This window comes from Hippichthys cyanospilos, chromosome 4, assembly GCF_059441005.1.
Source record: "Hippichthys cyanospilos isolate Australia breed blue-spotted pipefish chromosome 4, RoL_Hcya_1.0, whole genome shotgun sequence".
Taxonomy (NCBI): Eukaryota; Metazoa; Chordata; class Actinopteri; order Syngnathiformes; family Syngnathidae; genus Hippichthys; species Hippichthys cyanospilos.
Genome location: NC_142372.1, coordinates 24,854,733 through 24,863,562, shown reverse-complemented (window position 1 = coordinate 24,863,562; position 8,830 = coordinate 24,854,733).

Genomic DNA, 8,830 nt, shown 5'->3' with positions numbered 1-8,830 from the left:
GGGTGTCCCCCGTCTGCTGCCTGAAGTTAGCTTGGATAGGCACCAGCAAGCCTGCAACCCTTGTGAGGATAAGCGGCTCTAGAAAATGGATGGATGGATAATAATAATAATTGTTTAGATCATGTTATTCTATTTAAATAAAAATAGTCACTTTGAGTCATTGAATTAGAAAATTGTTCATCAATATAAGTCAATGACTCACAAGGCTGGAAAAAAAAAATGGAGCCTTTGCATGACAGTGTGTATTATTAACATTCTCTGCTAATAAACGCATTGGATTTAATCTATACAGTATAGTATGGTATGTGGTGAGTTTGGACAATGTGCTCTCATTTACCGCCTATTGTAGCTCCAGACTGCCCTCGCTATACAATGGCCCACTTTGCAATTAGGTCTGCCACTGCTTCTGCTCTTGTGTATGTGGCTCAACAGCCAAGTAGCAAGCCTCATGCCAGTGTCTGTTTGGATGCGTGACTAATCTATGACCATACACTGGCCAACCTGACATTTTTTTCCCCGCACGACAAGAAACAATTTGTTAATTCTTAAAATTGATCGAGAGCCAGTATGTATTGGCGCACATGTCAAACTCACCCTAAATAGAACAATGAAAGATTGAAATAATGAATTCCCAAATTTCAATTCATTCAAATTGGGCTCTTCAACAATAATTTGACTAGAGGCATTTGTATCAGGAAGTTGGTGGTTGTTGTAATGAAACGAGTCCGATTGGCTCACATCAGTACGTCGTGGGCATCTAACAGGAAAGATAGTTGGATACTCGCCTAATATGGTCCATTAGTTACCATGGCAACAAGGTCTTCCACCATTTCCAGCACAAACCCCCCATGCTCAATAACCATACATAATACAACATTTCCACATCACCTGTTTTACTGTAAAGTGGTGGCCTTTATTTTTACACTGAATGCTTCACAGTAGAAATAATGCTTCAGCGCAGGACTTTTTTTACAAGATGTCCAGCAAACTATCTTTGCATGCTAACAACATGGCTCTCATTCATTAAAGTGAGCGCTCCCCTGCTTTTATCTGACTTAGTTTCCGTACCGGTATGTCGTGGTGAAGAGAGAGCTGAGCTGAAAGGTGAAGTTCTCTATTTACCGGTAAATCTACATTCCTGCCCTCACCTATGGTCACGAGGAGTCATGACCATGCCCAGATACAAGTGGACGAATTGAGTTTGACGACGTCCATGCCAGCTTGTTCAAGCAAACGCTCAAGGACTGTAGGAGACAAGTGAAGCTGTCTTTTCTTTTTCATAATCAAAGTCCGCCAAAAAAAAAACCCAAAAAAGATTCACACAGACTCGTTGTTGTCAACAAAGAGGCAATTAGGTAGCAATTGACATATGTGCATTTTGTGATGTTCTGTGCAACCACTAAATCGGATGCATACTATATCAAATTAGAAGTATATATATATATATATATATATATATATATATATATATATATATATATATATATATATATATATATATATATATCCATTTTAAGTCTTGTAAATGACATTTTTACAGTAAAACTCCTCATCAATTGAACCTGCAGGTGCAAAAATACCCCCATTGTGAAAAAAAATCCATGCATTGAAGCCTTTTCCTCTTTCTTACTTCCCTCATACACGGAGAAATCCCCTCTGTTGCATAATACGACATGTTTTTTTCTGCATTTGCACTATAGTGAAAACAATCCTGCAGCAACAGTCTAGCTTGGTTTATACTTGATGCCGGCGCATCAAGTATAAACCAAGCTAGACTGTTGCAATACTTAATACTCGGAGCGGTTTTCCCTTGCTGTCAGACGATAGTCTCCCATAATATAGGTGGCAGTAAATGGACTCTACAGCATACTAACAACACTACTCTCTAACAGAGGTTGAGAATCCTAGTAGATTCAAACGATCTAAATACAGTGGGCCCCCGTGTTACAACCTTAATCCGTTCAGCGGCTAGGCTCGTAACTCAAATTCGCCGTATGACGGGCAATCCAAACCTATGTTAATTAGTCAATGCGTGCAACGCATGCAAAAACCTTTGGTAAAAACATCACGACTTTATACACATATTAAAAATTAGGAACATAATCTACTGTATAGTTAAATTACATAACATAAATATACAAAGGAAAAATGACATTAACCTTTGGGGCGACGTGACTTGAGTTGGGTGGAGGCGGAGGGGAGCAGAGACCAACCCGCAGAATTTATTGATTTATTTTCTTAAACGAGAACTTTTCTCAAATGAGAACATATCACCGGCGATTTCCTTCTCTTTAATCCATAATAGAAGAAGCCTCTCCATTTTGTTGTTGACCGAGGTCGGTCCCCTGGTAAGGAAAGTCTCGAAAGAAATGCCCTAAGATACGCATTGTGAACACCTTGGTCCGTGTGGAATCTGCGCGGAGGGGCGTGGTTGCGTCATTTGACCCGTGGAGCTCGCGAACTCGTCAAGCTTAAATCGAGTGTAAAAAGTAACAAAGACGAATGAAGCAAAGCGAAAGAGATTATGCAAGAAATTTATGTAAGTATGAAAACTAATGCTTGTTGTAGATTTGGCAATTTCTTTCTTTCTTTTTTCCAATGGTGGATGGCTTTGTTTTTGACTTCAATCTGATTTTTGATTGCACAACACATGTTTTATGTTTACGTCCGAGACATACATTTGCTATAGTGAAAAGTCCACTGTTATGAAAAAATTCTGGCTGCAAATATGTTTTAGAGTTCTACTGTATTTCACATTCATATTAAAGTTATTCAAACACAGATACAGTGCAACCCCTAGATACGAACACTTCTGTACATGAGTCACTTTACGAGTAGAAATGTAGCCAAATTTTTGCCTTGAGAAAAAAATTCAATATACGAGCAATAACTAATTAATTTTTCAAAGCTATTAATCTGGGCCGAAAGTAGACAAACAAAACGGAAAAAAGAAGAGGAAGAAGAAAATGTCTCTCTGTACTTTACAATCAAAATTCTTCTACTTCACCATACTTCACCCTTGCCAGGGGGATGCTTGGACAATAGCGTAAAATGGGACATATTGATATTATATGGAAGAGTAAAAATAACTGTGTCACCTTCTGAGGGAAACTGACTGGCAACAAACTATATGGAGATGTGAGACCAGGGTCACTAAGGAATATATTAGTGAAATTATTTGGGGCACAGATAGGGAAAGCAGCCATTCTTCTCCCTAGTTGAGGAAAAAAAAAGTTGAACAAAGAAAAATTGCCCAAGGACATTGAAAAAGACAAGAGTCACAGCCAATGTATCTCAATTCATTACGTTAGATGATCAATCTTTGTCTGTGGTCGAAAACATTGGTTCTCGGCATTCTTGGGACAGCTGGAGCCATGGTATGATTTACCTTCTCATCATTATTTCTCTTATGGCTGCGCCAGCTCTGCACAAGGAGTTATGTGACAACCTGCTTGTTGTTTTACGAAACATGCCCACCTTGGAGTTAACAACGGACATTTGAACTTTGTGTGTTCGATGTCTCTTCCTAGCCTCACAGCACAGTGGGTTGATGCTAACTTTAACAGGGGTGTCAAACTCATTTTAGCTCAGGGGCTACATGGAGGAAACTATCCCAAGCGGGTCGGACAGGTACAATAATGCTATTCGTCTTAGAAACCGTTAGTGTTAATTATATGTAGTTTTTGCTATGTGCGCCGGCCTGGTCCCTATTCCTTGTGAATATTGGGGGTTAACTGTAAATTTGATGTTTAAAAGTCAATGAAAGAAAGAAAGAAAGTATAAGTATTTTTTGGTCCACTATGTCAGTAAATCTCAAAGTGGGTTACGCTTCTTTCTTCTCTTTCCTGCCACCTTCTCTCGGTCTGGAGAGGGGGCAGATGGTGAGAGACGAATTGAATGCTGTCATGCGGACCTGCACCGATCAACCGACGCGGGTTTTGTTTGAATGGACCCACTAGGCCAGACTGCGAGGAGGATCTTACCCAATCGCCTGCCGTCGAGGCACCTTTGCATTGGACACTTACTGCTTAATATTGAACAATGTGTTATTTTTTAGCACACGGCATCTTGTGCTACCTGTTAAGCCTGGAAGGGGGCTCCTACCACCTGCGGTTCCTTCTGAAGGTTTCTCTTTTTTTTTTTTTTTACATTTCCTTCCTCTTCGGGGCGCTGTGTTCAGGGGATGCTGTTGTGTATTTGTGATGTTCTGTATGCTTTGTTTTTCACCTGTGAAGCCCTTTCAGGGCAATACACATAAACTTGACTTGACAGCCACATGGGGAGAAGCACAGCTCGCCAATGAGATGTTTTACTCCCTATTGGAAATGTAAGTACCGTAAAGCTTCTAATTAAATCGCCAATGTGCATTTGGCACTTTGGCCATTTAGTTTCTTGTTTATATGCATATATTTAACTGTGTAGAATTATCATGATCTTTGTCCTAGGTCTAATTCAGCTGTGCCAGAAAGGAGAATGCTGAGCAAGCTTCTGTCAATGGGCATCTACACATAGCAACATCTCCAGGAAGTGAAGCAGTTGACAAGTGACAGATTGCTATCAAAGCCGTGCTTCGCTGACAAACTGAGGAAACCTTTACTCTCACATGGAAGGATTTGTTGGTCAAGTTACAACTCTATTGGGCTTTTTTACAGGCAAAGATGAAAATAAATGTTTTAATATACTATGTATTAAAGTCTGTTGGTGCCTATCCCAGCTGTCTATGGGCTATAGGCAGGGTACACTCGGTTGCCAATCAATTGAAGGGCATTCAGAGACGAACAATCATTCACACACCCCATTCTCACCTAAGGCAAATCTCGAGTGTCCGATTCACCTGACATGCATGTTTGTTGCAATGTGGGAGGAAGCCGAAGTGCCCGGAGGGAACTCACACGGGCTTTGGGAGAACATGAAAACCCCGCACAGGAAGGCCTCAATGAGGTGGATTTGAAATTGGGTCCCTAACTGTGTGGAGGACATGCTAACCACTCTTTGTTCATGGGGATGGAACCCCCCCCCCACACACACACACACACAAATTAAATTTTCCTTCTGTTCTTTACAATTATTATTATTCAACTTTGAAGCTTTCACTGTGGAAATACTGTACTAGTGTTCCAGTGATTGGTTACATGCTATAAAATGATGTTAGACCAACAATCCTATTCAATTCTTGAAAAAAAAGAAAAATCAGTCAAATTAAAAAAAAAAAAAAACTCAGCACACATAGATGGACATTAATGCAAATGAATTCTGTTGTTGTATTATCGGTGAGATGGTAAGAATGCAACAAAGAATTCAAAAGCATATCTCACAAAACAACAACAAAGCAAGATTTCCCTCATCTTGCATTCCAAATCTTAATTGTGTATTTACATAAATATGAAGGCACCCTGAGTAACACTTTATCAGCCAGTTCAAAGAGAAAATACAGGGCAGAGCCTTGCTGGGTGGAGATCTGACTGTTAATTATCATTTTTTTGCCCAAAGATTAAGTCAGTTCTGTTGTTTATTTACAACCCGCAAGAAGAACTCCTTTGTAATTGCATACTGTACTAGTGCAAGGATTGCATAGCTCTACTGAAAAAGTCTTTCATTCCTATCTGTTTCTTTGATATCAGTGTTCATTGAAAACATATAAAAACAAAACATCCACTAAGACTATTAAGGCAGGAGAAGGGCTTGTTGCAATTGCCTCATTTTCAATTCTCTGATCCAAATTTTCTTTTCTTTTTTTTCTTTTGTGACAAAAAGAATCAGCACTTACAGTGGTATGAAAACGTTTGGGAAGCCCTGCACATTTTCAAGATTTTCCTTTAAAAATCAATGGTGGTTCGGATCAATTCAGAATCATCAATTTCAGAAAAATATATTATATAGCATGTAAACATAGTGAGGGTGGCGCAGTGACTAGCACGTCCGCCTCACAGTTTAAAGGTCCCGGTACAAACCCACCTGGCTCAGGCCTCCCTGTGTGGAGTTAGGATGTTATCTCTCCGGACACTCTGGCTTCCTCCCACTCTCCAAAAACATGCACGGCTGGTGAATTGGACATACTAAATTGTCCTTAGGTGTGATCGGATGTGTGAATGTTTTTTTGTCTCTGTGTGCCCTGCGACTGGCTGGCAACCAGTTCAGGATGTCCCTCTGCCTACTGCCCGAAGCCAGCTGAGATAGGCGCTAGCAAGCCTGCGACCCCCGTGGGGATAAGTGGCTCTAGAAAATGGATGGATGGATAAACACAGTGATATTTCAGAAGTGAAATGAAGTTCATAGAATTTAAAGAAACTGTGCAATAATTACTTCAACAAAAGAGGGCAGGAGCATAAATTTGGGCACTTTTGTTGTTTTATTGATTTAAATACTGTACCTTTAGCGCTAATATTGGCAGGAAAAAAAATATTTGGCAAGCTCATTGACCCATGGCCTACATCAGTGCTTCTCAAATAGAGGGGCGGGCACCCCTGGGGGGAGTGCAAGGTGATGCCACTGGGAGCGCGGATGACCGCAGAGAAAAGACTTTGTTTTTGTCATGTGAAGTATAATTGCAATAAAATAAACATCTTTTTTGAAGTTTCAGGCACTTTGATGCACTCGGCTATTTTGTAATGTTTTAGACTAAATTAAGGAACCTAGTGAGGAAATGGAAAACCACAGGCACAGTTTGATTTAAGGCGTGAAGTGGCAGACCAAGAAAAATCTCATAAGCTGAGGCAAAAAATGGTGAGAACAGTCAAACTCAACAACAAACCCGTCCAATTTGTTTGAAATGGAGGTATATGGAGATGATCTGCTCATCAACTTACTTGGGATGTTATCCCAAGCTTTCTTTACTCAAGTGACAGCTGTTGTGAGATCAGAGCGTGTCCCATTGGTTGGCTGTTTCTCCCCGCACCTGCCAACATCTATCACCTCAAGCACAAGTCCATGGGCTGAAGAAGACGAGTCAAGCCACCTTTTCCTTTTCATAATGCGCCGGAAAAATGATCCACACAGCCTCATTGTTGACAACAAAGAGGCAATTAGGCAGCGCTTGACGAAAGTGCATTCTTTGACGTTCTGTGAAAACGCTCTAAGACGAAGGCCTACTATATCAAATGAGGTAAATATAATCATTTGAAGCCTTGTAAATGACATGGTACGACTTATTTAACATTCAGATTAATGTTGTTCAAACACACTGATATGGGGCAAAAATTGGGCCCCTAAGCGGTAGTCAATCGTTATTTTTTTTTTTAGCTTATCTGTCTCCTCGCTTCCTGCATCCTTTGGGTCCCCACATTCCGAACTTCTATAAGGTAAAGTATTTAATTAACTTGATATGCATGTGTTGGGATTGAAGGAGGAACCCTACATGGGCACCGTGAGGATGTACAAAATGCACACAGCAAGAGCGAATCCAAGATTCTATCTCAGATCCTTTCGACTATGAGGCAGACGTATTAGCCACCTCTTCATGGTGCTCGTCAAAACCTTTCTTCTTCTGAAAATGTTACAGGTGTAGGAAAGAGAAGGAAAGTTGGAATTAGGCAGGACGTTTTGCAAATTCTAAAACAAAGATACACACACTAACTCAGTTCAGAGCTGTTTGCAAAAATGTGGCCTGTACTCCAGAATTTTTCAAAAATATAGCTTTGTTTCTCTATGTACACACTCTACCAACTCCTGGCATTCATAGAACACCCTTGGGGTAGAGACGGGCTGTTGAAATGGCTGTCTGCCACTGTTGCCATGAAGAGGATCTTCCATTTCCAGCTTATAGGGTGGTTGTCATGGTAATGACCGTTTATTTGCAGGGGGTACACTTGACTCCACCATTTCTGGGACACACACGAGAAGGTGGATAGGACAGAGAGGAGGTAAGTTCACAGGCAGACTGTTTGTTCAAAAATCAGATTGCTGAATCTGTTTTATCACTTACAGTTTTTACCTGAGTTTACAGCTCTATGTTGAATCTCACTATATAGCTAGGCTTATTTGTTCCCTATGCTCTTTAAATATTACTGCAAAGATATAATTTAAAGATTGTTTTATTCATCTAATATTAATTTCATTACTATACTATAACAACCCAAAAGAAAATCCACGCAGGCCATTGCCCCATCACTGGTCACTGACAAGTCCAATACCCACTGCACTTTAGAAAATTCCCCAAATATAAGAAAGACTTTTTTTTCCCCAAATAGGAAGGCCAAAAGTATGGGTGCGTCCTATAAACAGTAACTTAAGGGACCCCTTTTTGGAAATCAACTTTTCCAAGGACCCCCATTGCAAACTTTTGTGCAAAAACAATCATTCAAGCTAAACATAAGTGCCCTTTTTATTCACCAACGGACTCTATTTGATAACTAGTCAACTAGTTGATGATGTGGATTGCGTGAGTTTATTTGACAAATTATCCATCCATCAATTTTTGAGAGTCGCTTATCCCCACGGGGGTCGCAGGCTTGCTGGCGCCTATCTCAGCTGGCTTCGGGCAGTAGGCGGGGGACACGCTGAAGTGGTTGACAGCCAATCGCAGGGCACACAGAGACGAACAACCATTCACGCACCCAATCACACCTAAGGACAATTTAGAATGTCCAACTACCTGCCATTCATGTTTTTAGAGTGTGGGAGGAAGCCGGAGTGCTCGGAGAGAACCCACGCGGGCTCGGGGTGAACATGCAAGGTGGATTTGAACCGGGACCTTTGAATAGTGAGGCGGACGTGGTATGCACTGCACCACCGAGCTGCCCTTTCTAATTTATTACATTTTAAAAAATATATTATACTGGTTGAATTGTTTGCTTTATTGAAGAGTCATGCATACATTCAGAATTTAACATAA